This window comes from Protopterus annectens, chromosome 1.part2, assembly GCF_019279795.1.
Source record: "Protopterus annectens isolate FY-2018-M chromosome 1.part2, PAN1.0, whole genome shotgun sequence".
NCBI lineage: Eukaryota > Metazoa > Chordata > Ceratodontiformes > Protopteridae > Protopterus > Protopterus annectens.
Genome location: NC_056727.1, coordinates 453,818,548 through 453,837,583, shown reverse-complemented (window position 1 = coordinate 453,837,583; position 19,036 = coordinate 453,818,548). Strand labels below are relative to the sequence as shown.

Genomic DNA, 19,036 nt, shown 5'->3' with positions numbered 1-19,036 from the left:
AGAGCCTAAATGTGTCCTGCTGACCATAACATGTGGAGCCCTTGTATTGCAAGTATTTAGGCAAAAACTGAATGTTTACCAACATGGAATATAGGAATAAGTGTATAAACAGGGACGATGGATGGGTGAAGTATAGTTGTATTGCAGGTATAGTTGTATTATGATAGAAACATACTCTCATTGATACTTGGGATGAATGCTAATGGATTCCCACAACAGTCTTCTCTGAAAAAAAAAATCCTGCAGTTGCTTCCAAAGATATGTTTTTTTGGACATATTTCAAATATATCTGTCTCAGCTTTCCTGTACCAATTTGTTAAAAACAGAACATATCATAATCATGTGAATGTCAAATCTTTGCCAGGAAAGGGGGTGGGTTTAAGCTTAGTTGTATGAAGCAACTCAGCCCACTAAGGTTTGATGATTGATGGATTCCTTCCACAGCCTTCTCTGTAAAGAGGTTTCCCCAAATATTTAGATACCACTTCCAAAAATATATTAACTTTAAGTGTTACAAATTATCTGTACCTGTTTAGTATAACTAAAACTTACCAAAAAACACCTAAGATGATAAGAAGAGGTCCACCTTTGTTATGTTGCAGACATTACGACTATTTGGCCGATGAGACTTTACAATGCTGTTATTCATCTGTTCCTTCCAGTCTTGCAACATGTATCCCTCTGTATGTCTGTCTGTTTGTCTCCAGTTCTAACTTGTTGTACAAAAGCATAAGTCCAGTCAGAAATCACCTTCAAGAGAAACTTCATTTTTCCCTATGGGAATGTGCGTGAGTGCACATTCATTATCTATCTATCTATCTATCTATCTATCTATCTATCTATCTATCTATCTATCTAGCTATCTATCTGTCTATCTACCTATCTATTTGTCTATCTATATTTTTCTTCCTTTCACTGCTTGTGATTATTGCATTTTTACTCTCTTTTAAGGCATTTTTGACTATTCCTTCAGATCTGGACCCCAGGCCCACTTTTACGGATTCTTGCAAGTCTTTTCTTTATTTTGAAAATGAGCCCTGTGGCCCACCCATTCATCCTGCTGCTAGGCAAATTAAGTGGTTCTACTATTTAGATATGCAACAAATTACCTGAAAATATGCAGTTTGCGTAGACATTGAAGATGGTTGCACATTGAGTAACAACTTAATTTCAGCTCTCCCAGTATGAAATCAAAGACTCAGAAGACAGAGACAGGAAATGTGTGTTTTTGGTAAATTTCAGTAACTGGGCTAGTAAGTGCACTGCCTTGATACCAGCAAAAAAAGAAATTCAGAGAACCTGAAAGAAAATCAATCCCAAAAGGTGAGGAAAAAACACTTAGTGGGAAAAATGCTGCAGCTGTTCAGCAAAAAGCAGTGCAAGCTCCAGCTTTGGTGCAAGACATGACTTACAGTAACCTAGAGGAAAAATAAGTGAAATGTACTCAGACCTGATTAAAATAAATTAACCACTGAAGTATATCAACTCAAATAACACAATGCTGGAAAAATGGAAGAAGCTTTAAAAAGATATTCAGGTGAGGTGATAAAACTTCAAAAATCAGAGGTTGAAATGAAGAAAAAGCTGGCTGAATATGAAACTGCTCAACAAGAGATGTTTTAAAAATAATAGCATTAGAGGACAGAGCACATGGGGAAAAGCTGAGATTTTTTGCTGTACCAGAGAAGCTGGAAGGAACAGACTGTATCAATTTTATGAAAGCACAAATAAGCAACTAGATTTGTATTTCACAGCAGGAGTTGTTAATTGAAAGGACACATTATGTGTATGCGCCAAACCTGGCTATGAGAAAGCAACCTAGATCTCTAGTAGTAAAGATGTATACTAACAGCAGTAGGAGTTGATTCTGACAAAACTGTGGCAGAAGGACAAAGTACCAAAAGTGGGAGACATTAAAGTACTTGTGGAAATGATTACACATTGTACATCAGGCAGAAGAGAAGTAAATTTATTCCACTAATCAGGGAATGTCAAGAAGTAGGCATGAGATTCATACTGCTGTACCCAGCTATCTTTAGAATGTTATTTCCTGGAGGGATTAAATCATTATTGTTGCAGAACATACTAAGGAGGAAATACAGAGCCGTGAAACAGAAGGAAATTCTACTTCCTGTTCTTCTGGTAATAAAGACCACAGAGTAACTGTGCCAGTGAAACCTTTTCCAATGTTTCAACTGAAAATGCTTGAGAGACACAAAAAAAGTACAAGAGTGGACTAGAAGAACAGAGTACATTGGAAATAAAATAGGGACTGGATATGGGAGATGGAGAAAAACAGGAATAAAACCAGCAACTCAGAAACTGACAAATAAATGTGGAATTACAAACCATTAATTATATTTGTGAAATATGATAGATCAGGAAAAACTGGAAATATTCTACTTTTATTGACTTTGTTAAATGTGTAGGAGACTTTAAAGTGTATGCCCTACTTCATGGCATTAACGTTTGGTGGAACACTTAGGAGGGGGAAAGAAGCAGGAGGAGCTAACTGTAAGTAAAACAAAATTTTATTCTTAACAGTAATATTTTTGTAGTGTATGATATAATCTGCATGAAGTAAATATGTCTTAGTTATTTTCAAGTGTAATTGGTATACTAAAGTAAACAGATGCCCCTGCCTTTTTCCCTTCTTTTCTCTTTCTCCTTGTTCACTTTTAGGAAATGTAGGCACTGTGGTGTAAAAAAGAAGAAACATCTGGTTAAAAGAGTATGATACAAAGATTTATGTGCTTTTTCTTACTCTTGCATATTGGAATGACTGGATTAAGGCCCTTGGCTTGATTTTGTAACAACTTTTAAGGGAAAGCACATAAATAAAAACAAAAATAAGATATAAAATAGTAAAGCTTTCCTCTAGCAGATAAATAAATAAATACGTGTAGAAGCATCTGGCATCTGGTATCTGCTGTACCCAGCTGGGTAGAAGCATCTGGTTCTCATGTCTGCATGGAGACAATCTGGTAAAGAGCAATAAAAACAGAATACCTCTTTCTTTCAGTGGCTAGGAGATGATGTTTTCTGAAAGGATTCAAGTGTTTTCCCATTCTGGGAGAGCAATAAAGATAAGATAAAACAAAACACTTAAAAGCACAGGCTGTATCATACATCTTATCATGAATAACCTTTTTTGTTAACTCAAATCTATGAGTGTGACTGTCAGTTTGGGACAATTGTTCCTATTAGGAGAGTAAAACTTAAATATTTGAAGATTTGCATAGTTTTGTGTGTTGGTATTAAGTTAATAGGTTTTAGGGGTGTTTTTTTGAGGGCCTTCAGTAAAACAAAAATTTGTTTGAGATGTGACATAGGCTCAAATGGATATGACAAGAAACAACTGTATAAAAGATCAACCTGCCAAACATTAGTGTGTGTTTGTAACATAAAAGCTGGAACTAGATACATAGCAAAAAGCTGTTACAAATAAAACATGGGAATAATAACTTTTTAACATAATAATGCTTTCTATATTTTCTTTAAATGTTAATGATTTCACACATGCATACAAAAAAAGAAAAAGAAAGAGTAGTGAACTATATTTAAAATGTACAGTGTAAATAGCTATGCTACAGCAGACACGTGGAAAGAAGTGAACATATGAATTTGATAAAGAAAGGTTTTCAGGATGGTTACTCAGTGGAATACTTGGGACAAAGGAAAAGAGGATTACTTATATTAATTGCAAGAGGAGCTTCAATAGTTGATACAAGAGGATACAAAAGATAATAATGGCAGATTTATAGTGCTAAGGGGCTACTGGCAAGGGAGGAGTATTACACTGGCATGTATTTATATTTCACCTAAAACTGCTATAATAGAGCTTAAGAAAATTCTGGGAGAAATAGTCAGTTTTCAGCAAGGAATATTACTTACAGGTGGGGATTAGAATGTGATTTGCAGCAGTGAAGATGTGTCTGGGGAACCCAGAAGGGAAAGTATAACAAAGGAGGGTAAATTGTTGAAGAAATTTGTGAAAGTATTTGGCATGGAAGAAGTAAATTCAGTAATAGGAGTTCAGAGTGAATTTACATATTATCCCTCAAGATATAAAAACAGGGCAAACTAGATAGAATTTACATTTCATACGAACATGTGCATTTAATTGAAGGTCTTGATACTCACCCAATAATGATTTCAGATCATGTGCCAATAACTAAAATAAAAACACAGGGTAATGAAATAAAAATGAGATGCTGATGCTTTCCCACCTATCCTTTGAATGAGAGGAATTTAAGGAATGTGTAGTGAAAATTATTCAGGAGCTATTAGAGAGGATATAAATTTCTTCTGAAAATATAGCTAGGGAGTGGGATAAAATTAAGGTGAAGTTTAAAAATAGGGTGGAAATAAAAGAAAGGAAGCTATGGTTAAGAAGTAACAAGAATTATTTAGAGGGACTGACAAATGTTAAAGTATTGCAGAATGGTGGAATCTCACAGAACAAGGAAAGGATCAACTTCAAAATGCTAAGCAGAAAGTAAGGGACTACATCAATAATATACAGATTGATGTTAAGCAACTGTTTCTTGATAAAAACACTAGAGCACAAAAACGTTTAGCATGACTCAGGCAACAGAAAGTAGAAAGGGCTGTTGCCAAGCTTATGGAGGCTGTAACAAGGAAGGTAGCAAGATCATGTAGAGGTATTAGACATATTTCAGAAATTCTATGGAAGTCTGTATAAAACACAGAAATATGGAAATTAAGAAAATATACAAATGGAAATGTTTATGGAAGAATTAAATATGATAAGGTTAGAGGTAGATGAGGCTCAATTACTAATGGTTATGATAAGAGGAGACGAGATAAAAATTGTGATGTATAATCAATCTACAGGAAAGTCCCCAGGAATATATGGTATTCCTGTGGAAGTTTGGAAGCTAAGAGGGAAAAAGATGATAAAGATCTGGAAGGTTTTGTTTAACAGTATTTTAAGAGGAGGAGAGGTACCAGCAACCTGGAACAAATCATCAGTAGCTGTAATACCTAAAGAGGGTAAAAATCAATCAGACCCAGCTTCATACAGGCCCATTTCAATACTAAACCCTGATTATAAAGTATTCATGTCTATAGCAACTAAAAGAATGACAAAAGTAATGACAAAATTGATAGATATGGATCAATATTGTGGAGGGAAGGCAAACATTTGACAACATTAATAGAACATTGATAATCCAGAAGGAAGCAGAATTTAAGAAAATACCATTGTTGTTGGTGGGTCTTGATGCAGAGAAAGCATTTGACAGAGTAAGCTGGGACTTTATGAGCAGGGCAATGGAAGCATTTGCATTTTCTGAAAAAAAAATATAAGGTTGAGTATAAGGATATATGAGGCATTGGAGGTGAAAATTAAAGTGGGTGGGGTCCTTTCTGATAATTTCTGCTTAAACAGAGGAACCAGGCAGGGGTGTCCTCTTTCCCTTTTGTTATTGCATTATATTTAAAACCAATGGCAAAAAATAAGGGACTCAGAAATTTAAGGATATAATTCGTATGGTAGTCAAGAAAAGCTGGTCTTTTTGCAGATAATATTATTTTATACATGACAAAACCAGAAAGAGACATTACAGTGTTGTGCAATATTTTGGGACAATTTCAAATCTTTTCAGGATACAAAATCAATGAAGTGAAAACAAAGGCAATAGCAGTAAATTATGTACCCACACATTAATTGATTCAGCAATATCCTTATTTATGGAGACATGCTAAATGAAGTATTTAGGGAAGTATTTAGGATTATGGATTAAAAATGATTCTGGTGTGACAGCAAAGCATATGTGGAAGAGACTAAACAAAAGATAATACATAAACTGAGAAAATGGAAGCTTTGTTATAGGGATATAGATAGTAAGATATAAGCAGTCAAAATGTTTTTACTCCCTTTAGTCTTATACAGAGGTCAGGCATATTTTTATCAATCAGAGGAGAAGTTATGGATAGCAATTAATAAAGACATTATGTGGGAGGGGAAGATGGCAAGAGTCAAGTGGGATAAGCTGATTCTTCCACTACAACAGGGTGGATTGGGATTACCCAATTTGAAAGGGTATTTCAGAGCTACACAGTTAAGGCTCCTATACATAGTGCAAGCAGAAAACTATTATTCAAAGTGTAAAGGGATGTTGCTGAAATGGGGGGGGGGTGAAGAAACAAGACGAGACTGAGATTTTGGATGCAGGCCTTTAAGGAGAAGAACAATAATCATACAGAATATTATATCCATAAAGTAGCAGAAAGTATTCTAAGAACTAAGCCAACATGTGAATGGATAAAGGAGATTCTGCTGATAGGGATGACTACAATTAGGGATATAGACAACAGACAGGAGGGGGCTGGAATTTATTGAAGAAAACTGGCAAAGGAACCAAGGTATTGGGAACAAATAACTAGAGAGGGAAAGATGATAGAATGGGAAGATGCCAAGAATGTATTTGGACTGCAGATTAGAGATTGCCTTTTCTATCAATAATTGATATCAGAATAAAGGCAAAGAGAAAGAAATAGGGGGGTCCTAAATGAAAAAAAAAAACAGTACTGGTAGAGGTTTTAGCAGAATCTAAAACAGATGCTGCCATTAAAAAAGAATAATTAGTAGAGCATATAAAATATTGTATGGCAACTATAAGAATCAATCAGAGGAGGTTAGAGAGGACTGGAAAGAGAAATTGGATAAGCAATTCACAAAGAAACAATGGCAGGATATATGTTGTCTCCCAAATATGTAACAAAATCTAGAAGATTTAGGATTTTTGCTTGGAAATGTTTGCATAGAGAGGTAATTGGGAACATATTTTCTGGTAGTGTAGTGAGTAGGCGGACTTTAAGGATTCCTTGCAGGATGCACTGTTGGAGATGCTTGGTGGGTAGATTGGTGTGACAAGGGAGATGATTTTTCTGAGCTATAGTACAGAATCAGAATTGTCTAGACATGGTGGCTGCCAATAAAGCAATTACTAGAAAATGGAAATCAAAATCTAAATCAACTATATTAGAAGTAGTGAATATAGTAACATAGATAAAACAACTAGAAATTAAATATTTAAAAAAAGGTTGGAGCAAACTACATAGGAAAAAATGGGAATCGTAGTAACAATGCATACAGGGTAGGAATGAGGTTTAAAAGAAGACAGGACTTAAATGAGCTATTAATGTCTGACTGAAAATGATTGGGTAGATTATAAGTGATGTATAATGTTTTCAATTGGGAGTGTGTCAGTGTGGTTTGTGATATAAAATGCTTACAACTAGGATTGTGTTAGTGTGTTTTGTTTTCATTTATATAAACTTATGATTGCTTATGTCATAAGTGTTGGTTTAATAAAGATGTTTCTTGTTTAAAAAAGGGCAGGAATTAAATAATTTCTGTAATGTTGCTTAGGTTATATGATATATAGCAATACATGTGAAGCATAATGTTTGTTAATTTTAACATGTTACTGCAGTTTGATTGATTTTATATAAATGTAAATGTGCCTATGTCACAAGTGATAATTTAGTAAAGGTGTTTAAAAAATATTGGATGGTTGATGGAGATGATATTGACTAATGTTGTGTACTTTGAGGGTGAATATTATCATAAGTTGGAGGATTTTATACACTTTCTAAATTCTACTTCTGAATTTTTAAAATGCGCATATGGATTTTCCTTTGATGTGATAAATTATTTGGATGTTTCAGTTTTTAAGAATAATTATATACAAAAAAATTTGAGTCCAGTATGGATAGACTAAAAAATGACATTTTGAATTCATATTTCCATTTTTCCAACTCCCACTTCCGCAGACAGAAGTGTACTTAATAAAACAACAGATGGTGAGTTGTCTAGACTGATATATAGGGACAGCCAATATTCATTAGATGTCGCTAAGTTGAAAGAAATGTTTTTAGTGCATGGCTACCCTATGTCTCTATTAGATGAAATTACAGAAGAGGTGTCAGCACTTTTATACTTGGTTTCACCCATTCTAAATACTAGATTGTTGAAAAATAATCAGTCTACTGGGAGTGTAGTACCGGATGATGAGGGTATGATTTTGGAGTATAATAATGACATTAAGGCAGTTAAGGAAGACATTACATGGAAGTGGATTGTTTTTCTAGTTTGAAACTTTGCCAGGAGATGACTATTTTTTTTTTTTTATTTACGAAAGAGGATCCAGTTTGAAGGAAATGATTTTAAGGACCACCTTATACACAGGAAATTACAATAGTTCTGTGACCCAAAACTGTGCTATGTACAGACAAATGTGTTTACATTCATTACACCTTTAGTGGTAATGTTTTGAAGTCTGTATTTCTACTTTTAAAATGTGGACGCATCAGTTGTTTGTTCAAAGGAGTGGTCTATATTGCATGCTGTACTAGGCAATAGATTCTGTATTGGTAAAAGAGAGAGAAACCTTCACTCTAAAGTATATGACAACACTTAACAACATGAGGAAAGAGGAATTTAAAAGTGGCCTTAGTAAGCACTCTCTTTGACGTAAAGAGTAAAAAAGTGTAAGAAGTCTGTAGTTTTGGTTCTGGAGAAAACAGTAATGGGTGATAGAGATGGTAGCTTGGAATGAGGCTTAAATATCATGAGATTGTTTAGCAGTTCAGGATGGATGCTAAACGAACTATCAAGATTAGATACATCAGTATTAGTATTGATCTTAAATTAAGATCAGCTAAAATACACACACACACACACACACACACACACACACACACACACACACACACACACACACACACACATAATTATATTGGTGTATGTGAAAATATCAAAAGTACCCACAATTTGCAACTTATATATATCAATTCAGGGACAGCACAGCAGTGAAAAAGGGCAAAGTTTTTGATACTTTGAGTTTTAGATATTTTGTGCCAGCAACAGCTTTTAGGGATTTTGACTTTACATCAAATGAATATGTATGTATGTGTGCACATGTGTGTGTGTGTGTTTGCACGTGTATGTATATATATATATATATATATATATATATATATATATATATATATATATATATATATATATATATATATATATATATATATATATATATATATATATATATATATATATATATATATATATATATATATATATATATATATATATATATATATATATATATATATATATATATATATATATATATATATATATATATATATATATACATATATATATATATATATATATATATATATATATATATATATATATATATATATATATATATATATATATATATATATATATATATATATATATATATATATATATATATATATATATATATATATATATATATACACACATATATATATATATATATATATATATATATATATATATATATATATATATATATACACAAATATATGGTTCATTTGCTCTAAAAACAGTGATCCATTTGATCAAAAACTCATTTGGTGTAAACCACAAAACACTGAAACTCATTTTACTGAAAATGTCACACACGATATACTACTAAAAGCTTTTATGTGGGAAGGCAGCCCCCCTGCATACCCTTTATATTGGCTGCTTTACTCCCCCCTTAGCTTAAATATAATAATTCCACAGTCTCACACTCACATACTCAAACTTCTAGACTTGGAGATACAAATTAACAATGAGCATTAGCATGGAACTAATAATGATTAACACTAATTCAAATTATAATTGCTTCTTCCCAAAATCAAACCAACAGTAATTTCCTACAAGCTAGCATAGTTTTAGATCAAATGTAATTCAGTCATTTGTGGTGGTTTAGGTCAAATGAGTACACACACACACACACATATATATATATATATATATATATATATATATATATATATATATATATATGGCTACTGTACTTCCTGTTGAACATACAGATGGAGACATGTGCATGAGGTCAGCGCTCCTTAGGCAGGAGAAATATTCCCTTTTATCTGGGATTGTATTATCTCAAGAGTTAATATATATAATTAGCGATGGGTGTAAGGATGCAAAAACATTTGTTGTTGGTTTAGCCTACTCTGCAGTAATCCTGGGAGCATGCTCAGTACATGCCAATGTTCCACGTTTTGACATTGTGTTGCCGATATTCCAGACACTGTGAACATTCAATGAATAGTTTTAGACCCTATATATATATATATATATATATATATATATATATATATATATCTTAAATCTTACTTGTTTTTTTATTTAATAGATGATTATATGATTTGTTTGTGTTATGTAAAGGTGCTTAATTATAATGGTTGTATTGTTATCAATAAGACTGAATAAATTTGTGACAAAAGTGCATATCAGATACAAAACTTTCCAGGGGTTTACTACTTTATTTTCTGCCATATTGTCCTGGCTTTGGTTATTAAGCTTATTAACGCACATGTCAATACAGCCAGCAGTACTGATGTCTTCTGTACATAAATAAACTCCATTGCCCCAAACCTGGACATAAATCATTGGTGGAGGCAGCTCAGAAACATAAGGATGACTACAGCTAAGTAAACCAAATGGCAGTACTGTCCTTTTTGTTATGTGTTTGAGAAATGTGGACCCAACATTACTTCTTTCCTTGGATTAATAATATTCCATTTGCAGCTACTCATGACAGTCACAGCACATGCAGGAGGGAAACATTTATATAGTGTACTATATTACTATTAAGGAGCTTTTCCTCGACTGTCCTGAATGTAGATCCCTGGTGTTACCACAGTTTTTGTCAGAAATGAGTACCAGATGCAGTGGTGATGTGTGACATATAACCTATAGTTGTGGAATGCCAAGATTTCAGACATACAAGAAGTTGGTGGAACCAGCCAGATTGCAGAATGCATTTTCTTGGAAATGTGGCCATGACAGCTGCCATCTTCATGCCTGACTGCACAGTACAGATGCACCTCTCTAATTACATGAACACTGCTTGAACATTGATGAGTACATTTTTTAAAAGCTCCACCTTTTTTGTTCTCAGCAATTTATTCACCATGGCAGAAAAAGCAGACAGAGTAGATAAATTGATCTATGACTTATGGAAAATCGATTTATACTAGCTGAAGATATGCAGTGTGACATCCTGGGCCAAAATCCCACGTACTTTATCTGTTTCTTACTGGAGTGCAGAATTGGAAAAGTGATTAACATAACAGTTTCATTAAGTCATATTTATGTCTGTGCATACTGACTTGACATATTTCAGTTATCAATAGCTTATTGCCCATTTTGTAGATGAACAAAGTCAAGCATTCTAATGCAATGGAATTGGAGGGCTTAAAATGTTCCTTGAGGTACATTGTTGACAACTGTCAATTTAAAGGTGAAAGCCCTGATGACTGATCATCACAAATGGGTTAAGTTCTAGCTGTACAGCATCAGCCTCATGGAAAGAGCAAGTCATTTTTATAATGTATGGCATGTAGCTAAAGGTACTGTGAGAATGAAAAGTCACATTGTGTGTTAACATGTACTGTGATATTCTTATTGATTTTCTTATTCCAATTTACTGTCTTTTAGGCCTTCATAAGAAAAATGATGTCCTTTGCTGCTAGGGAAGCTTGGAAGGCATTCAACCATTGAGGAAAACCATTGTAAATTCCATATACCTGGTCCCCTCATCTGTGTCTCCTTGCAACACATCAGTTGTCCACACAAGGTGAAAGAATGATTTTCTGTATGCAGAATGTTCACTGCCATCCCAGTGAACAATTCCCCTATTTGCAGGCATGGTCTGTTGGAAGGAAAGAAGGAGGAGTAAGAAATGTCTCAAACCCGGTAAGAATGCATTATTTGCTTTTCAGGGTGACCTATGCTGGTAGAATTACTGTATTTTGTACAATAACATATATTTTTGGTATGCAAGCATTCAGCCAAAAGAAAGGTTGGTTTTCTTTTTGGAAAGTATCCAAATAATTAAAGACATTAGTCATCCATCTCCCCATAAACAAACAGGCTTTGTAGAGGGGCTTGACAGCACAGCTGTTACATTTTGTACTGATACATGGGCGTCTTTATTTCAGTAGCATGTAATGCATGTATATGCATGAGAAACTCATTATTGATGTAATGCTGTCATGCCATGGACAGTTATGATTACTTATGTTGCATGTATACTGACAAAGTTTAGCTAATAAAGCCTATATGTAAACAAAACATTTGCTTTCTTTAACCCAGCTGTCATACTCATGGCACTTAACCTGACCCTTACTCATTAGTCTGCAGAACGTGAGCATCACATGACTGTAGTTATGCTCATGGTGCATCCCATTATGTGGCTGTGCATTGGTCATATGTCACATGTCATTCAGATGAAATACAATATTTGTTTCCGTTCATATCTAGTGGTAAATATTAGCATCAGTACTTTACAGTTAATCAATTATGTGTGAATAAAGGTAATCACAGATAGTGTGTTATTTTGCACATGTATTAAACATGTTTGAAATCAGGATAATTTGTATTCTAGTGGTATTACAGTCACAGTATTGATAGACTAGTAAACCTTTATGCCTTTTTAAGGAAAGGGAGAGGCATCCAATTTCCATTAGATGAAGCAGTCACAGGTTGATAAGTCACTTACCCAAATACCACAAATAAAGTCAAAAACAATGAATACCACAATAGAAGAACCACTGACACAGGACTCAAAGCAGCAGTCACAGCAATTTAATCCCAACTTAGCACTTCGGCACCAAGCCTTCAACGAGTATAAATTCATACAAACGTTCAACAGTATATAGATACGTATAAAATTCAATACAATCATACAATTAAACAATTAATCAATCAAGTAATTAATTAAATAAAATACTAGATCACATATTTCCAATTCACGTCCTTATTTAACCCATGAGGTTCCAAAGTATCATATTTTAAAATAAAAAGAGTTTCTTTTTTCAACAAATTTTCTTTAATACATGTAGCCTCCCCTAAAGAAACCTTCACTTTCTCCAGGATACATGCTTGTAAACAATCTGGTTTAGCATTATGTGCTCTAATAAAATGTTGTCCCAAAGGGCTATCTATTTTATGGTTCTTTATATCCCTTATATGTTCTTGCACACGCATTTTAAAAGCTCTACCATTTTCCCCTATATAGTATAAGTTACAACTACACCTAAGGCATAATTGTGGTATTTATTGATAAGTCATTTACATTCACAATTACTGTAGTCATAATTGATATAAAAAGGCATAGATGACAGTATTTTTCTTCATTGCTGACATCAGTCAAGTGTTCTTCACTTTAGCACAAACAAATGACTTTCATATTAAGCATTTTAGCAACTTATGTAGGCAAAGCTGGATGAAACAATGAGTATGTACAGCCAGAACAGTAACATTTAGAGCCCAAGAGTTATAACTATCTGTAAGAGTAGAAAAGTACAGCTGTAAAGGTCTATATTGTGATGGTTTGCACACTACACACCAGGTGGGAGTCCCTTTGGTAATGCTGTGTCATACTGGTGGGGTACACCAACAATTGAAACACACACTGTGGACACTGTCCAGCACAGCAGCAGGCTATGTTGTGACAGTGGTGTCTAAGTGTTATCTTAAAAAGGGGAAGAAATGACTTGATATGTTATCATCACAGACACTGAATGAGTACCCTGTGAAGCACTGAGTCAGTCTGCAGACCAAATGGAAATGCAGTCACCCAGAGAAGACAACATTATTGACCAGTAACATTATGAGGGTGCTGCCTGAAGGCAGGGAGTGAGGGAGAAATACATTGTAAAGCATATCTTGTTCACAGTGTGAACATCATTAAATATGTCATTGATGTCTTGTACTCTAGTAGTAATAAACAAAGGCTACATTTTCATTCTGTATTTCATGGCACACACTGGCTATGCTGATAGAGGCATGAGTTGAGTATTAAATGTTTTATTGGAAGATGATGACCGGGAAATGGAGTAGTTCAGCAGGATGCAACCATGATATCACCAACTCTACAACCACTGACAGCTCAGTGCAGCCATATTAGCCACAAGGATGCATTTCTGAAACTGAAGATCTGATTCTCACTTGTTTCACCAGAGTCTTCAGATTATTTCTAAATAGTCTTATTTTTAAGTTAATGTCAACACAGTTAGTTGTTGCTACTTTTATAAGTCTATGTCACTTGTGAGTGCTTTGTAATATCTCAGTAGACACTATTTACTGCCAATGGTCATCACCAACATGGGTGACAGGTGTTCCGTACCGGAGGTTAGATCAGACCATAAACTAATCACCCTGGATGTCCACACCCCACCACCACCCCCAACCAAGGAAACCACAGTGAAAAACTTTTCTAAAGCAAACTTCACCTTACTTAAGGCAGAGGTGGTAAGTTTCACAGCCCCCACGCTAAAGGATAACACTGCCCAAGATGCAGAATCCTTTACAATTGCACTCTATGAGCACCTACAAGGATGCATGGATCGTGTGATCCCTAGCAAAACCAGGACTCACTCCCCTAAGAAAAGGAAACGAGTCTGGTGGACCCCTGCCATAAACAGGTTATACAACAAAAGGAGGAAACTAGTTCAGAAAAAAAAGCAAATCCCAAGAAGGAAAGACATCCCTGATCAGTATCAGTAAGAAACTAAGATCCCTCATAAAATCATCCAAGGCTAACGTTGAAAGAAAAATAGCCAAGGATTCAAAAGATAACCACAAAGCTTTCTTTAGCTATGTCAAGAATCTAAGTGGCAACTCACAGATATGCTCTGAGCTAGTGCAAAATAGCACAAAATATACTGAACCTACTGATATTGCCAACATCCTGGCAGATAGATTCAGTGCAAACTTCACCTCCCTCTCCCCTTCAAAAGGGCCCACAACAATACCGGAAAAGTGTAGTGTCCCGGAAATCACAAAAGCACAGGTAAAAACAGCCCTTTCAAAAGCCAAAAATGCTGCATCAATGGGGCCAGATGGTGTCCCAGGCTGCGTCTTGCAAGAACTACAGAACAAACTAACCCCCCACCTAAACACGCTGTTCAATCTCAGCCTCTCCACAGGCTACATGCCCATAGAATGGTGCACAGCAATGGTTATTCCACTCCACAAAGGAGGGGCCACAACTGACCCTGGTAACTATCACCCCATAAGCCTGTCTAGCCTGGTCTGCAAGGCTATGGAGCGCATCATCATGGAACTCATTAACAAAGACATTGGGAACCTCCAAACACTTGACCCGACCCAGTTCGGCTTTGTTAAGGACAGATCATGCCTACTAAACCTGGTTGACTTCTTCAAGACAGTCACCAAGGCCATAGACAAGGGAAAGGTGGTTCACACAGCCTACCTTGATCTTGCCAAGGCATTCGACACTATTCCTTACTCTGGTTTTATAGAAAAACTCACCAGCCTGAACATAAACCCCTACGTCACAAGATGGGTTGCCAACTAGCTTACAGACAGAACTCACAAGGTAAGAATAGCGGGCTCCAGGTCTGACTCTAAACCAGTCACAAGTGGTGTCCCGCAATGCTCGGTTCTGGGACCCCTACTGTTCGGCATGTATTTCTCAGAAGTACAGGCAAACACAGGAGGACTATGGCTAACCAAGTTCACCGATGACTGCAAACTGGGAGCCATAATTGACTCTCCGGCTGACACGGACATCCTTCAAAAAGGCCTTACTGAGACAGACACCTGGTGTCAAAGTCATGGCCTCAAGCTAAATGCCAAAAAATGCATAGTCATCCCATTTGGGAAAAACAAAACACCCACAAATTACTACATAGGTGGCAGCCCCCTTAATACAGAAGAGGTAATAAGAGATCTGGGGACCCAGGTAGATAATAATCTCTCCTTTGACAATCATATTGCCAAAGTAGTTAGGAAATCCTTCTATGTGACCCATCTAATTACTAAGGGGTTCGCATCTAGAAATAAAGAGGTTATAGTGCCCCTCTACTCGTCACTCATCAGACCCATCATAGAGTACAATGCCCCATTTGGGATGTACCTCACAAGACACTTCCAACAGCTGGAAAGACCACAAAAGCACCTCACCAAGAGGATTACTGGCCTCAAACATATGTCTTATGCATCCCGACTGAAAAAACTCTGGCATACTCAGTGATATATCGCTTACTTAGAGGTGATCTCTGCCTGACTTACAAAGCCATGTCCAACTTAGAATTGATGGACATGCTCCACCTAATGAAATCCAAGTCACTGTGAGCCACGCGCTCTAGTGAGCTAAACCTCACCACAACAATAAATAGAACATGCTGGAGGGATAGATTCCTGTCACAGAGATTCCCCATGCTTTGGAACAAAATTCCTAGCTACATTAGGCAGAGCCCCTCACTAACACTCTTCAAGAGAAGCCTTGACGAGTGGATGGGTAACAGAAAATACACCCCTGGGATCACTTTATTGGCTCTGCTTGACAGAGGCTCAGTTAATTAATCAATGGGGTGGCGAAAGCCGACACACTCTGGCTAGGCTTATACAGGCCCTCGGGCAGATAGCCTAGTTCCTACCTATGAACCTATGAACCTAATGGAAGGGTTGCTGCCTGTCAGGGAAGAACTAAATTTGTAAGGATTTTATAGTTACATTAAAAGTCAGTGGTAAATTATACTTGGCTATGTATGCTTTTAAGGAAATGTTTTAAAAAAATGGATAAGTAGATGCTAAATGGAGAAAATAATGTTAACATTTTCTCTAACAATCTATAAATGGTGATACTTTCTTAAAAAACTAAAACTGCATAACAGCAATATGTCATTTTATTTCTGTAGTTACAGGCTGTTTGTAAAGCACAGATTCCATTACTTGACTGTAATTAACAGACGTGCTCAGTTGTACACACAGATGAACTAGGAGGCTGCCTAGGGTTTCATTTGGCTATGGGCTGATATTTAGTTATATATCTTAAAAGTAAATAAATTATTAACATGAATGCCTTTGTTCAAAACAGCCTCAGCTGTGGTGCCGAATTGGGGGTGTGCTTAACACCTGACCAATTTGTATGTCTTCTGCTCCTTGCCATCCCATTATTTACCTGATTCATGGAACAGCAGACAGTAGAAAGCCCACAGATATTAAAAGGCAAAGTGGAAGGTCATAATGTAGAAGAACAGTTGTAGCCAGTGGCAGCATGAGGTGGGTTTTTGGAACCCTTGCAGACAACCAGATATGTGCAGTTGACAGGTTTTCAGACCTAATGTTGCAGCACCTTCTTCTTGATGGTGTGCAAAGCTATGTTTATGTGAAAACTATTTGAATTACATTACTAAAATCCTTATTTTATTTTATATCGTTTAATTACAGTCAGACATCTGAGACGTACACAGACAACAAAATAGCTGCAATTACTGGGTTCAGAGCTGTCTGTGGATGAAAATGATTGACCATGTTATCATTTGCTCATTATTCTAGCTTTGTAGGACTTATTTGATTGGTGTGAAGCAAACTGGAATACACTGGCTACTGTTTATGTGAACAAAGTTGAAATACCTTACGGTGGTTGTGAAGACAGGTGAAGGCTGCCAGCTTAGCCAGGTAGAATTTTGTAGATAATTCTGTCATTGGTAAATATTAATATAAGCTGCAGGCTTGTTCTCTTAAATGGGAAAAATGGTGTTAAATGTGGAACTGCAAAAATGTAGCAACAGTGCACTCTGCTGTAGGAAAGATGATAAGTCAAGCATTGTGTAATTGTTTGATGTCAAAACTCTGAGCCAAGATGTCTAAATGAAGGAATTATTCCTATTGTTTTAAGGCCAGAATTAATGGCTAGAATTTACATGTATAGTTTCTTTTCTTGCTCTGGCTTCCTGACCAGCTGCAAGCTCAAAAGGGCTATTAACCTCTGAGTTTCTGTTAGCCTGGGAAAACATAAAATTGTTAAGAATGATGTAACGTGAAGCAGCACTGTGTTATCAATTTAAAGAGAATCAGATAGCATTTTGCATTTGTCTTGAGAACATCTAACTCACCAGCACTGCCTATGCTCTATATGTAAGTTTATTTTAGAACTGTGTTTTCTCTTAGATATACCTAAGAAATAGGAAGATTAGATTAGTCTTTTTTCTGTATTGATGTCAGAACTTTTCTACTGTATTATTTTAAGTATTTTTCAGTGATTCTGACCTCTTGTCTAGCACTGTGTAGTAAGAAGTATTGTCTTGTGTTTTTTATTATTAAATATTTTTAAACCTTTCAACTGTGGGTGTTTTGTATAGAGATAATTTAAGCTCTAGAGTACATTGCATGTATATAGTGATACTGTCCAAGTCACTCCAAATAAGTCTTGACTGTTCAGTTGCACTTACCATTTGGATAATAATATTGCACAGTAGAATTGGACACCCTTTGATAAGGGCCTTTTTAGTAGCTGATAAATATTAGTGGGTGGTGGCAGTGATTTCTACCTTAAAGTCTAGGTAAAAGAGGTACAGCTGGATAACCTGTGTTAGCCTTCCCCAGGAGTGTCTGTGTGGTTGTATATAACTCTTATCTCAAAGTATGTGTGTCAGCTACTTGGGCAGGGACACAAAGCACTAGTTGGACAGAGAGGGTGCTGGAGGTTTTAGCTTGCCTACTAGGCTGAGATCTGGACCCTATAGCTGTGCCAGTGGGAAGTCTTATTGGGGATCTGGAGTGAAAGGGAGAAACCAGCCCCATACTAACTGTGATCTCTGTGTGGTCTTAAGGGAAATTGAACTTTACTGTGTGTGTATTTGTTATCCTCCCCTATATGGATGCCCCTCACTGGTGTTAGTGGTGAGGACTGAGGCTCCTTGATTGCTGGGCCAGTGCACGGGTGTCACATATTAATTGTTTGGCAGTGGTGGGATATCCGCACCACATATTAATTGGTTGGCAATTGGCTTGTAGTGGTGTGGATAGTGAATTCCTGTAGCTTGTGTACAGTGATCACCGAAGGTGTTTTTGTACTTGAAATCAGCCACGCAGTCAGTACTCAGAGTTCAGATCATAATTGTTTTATTTCTTTTGTTAGCTTAGTCAGGGAGAGCAGGCAAGCATGTCAGCAGAGGAGTATGGAAAGCTGACAAGGAA

The 19,036-nt window shown here is 36.0% G+C and overlaps 1 protein-coding gene across 1 annotated transcript in view; it reads left to right on the top strand.

Annotated features, from left to right (window-relative positions):
- Window positions 1-19,036, top strand: part of CD93 (CD93 molecule) — a 193,163-nt gene that overhangs the window by 17,971 nt on the left and 156,156 nt on the right. The window contains exon 2 of the transcript XR_006362845.1: window positions 11,522-11,779. The gene's annotated coding sequence lies outside the window, so the exon portion shown is untranslated. The remainder of the gene's footprint in view (window positions 1-11,521; window positions 11,780-19,036) is intronic.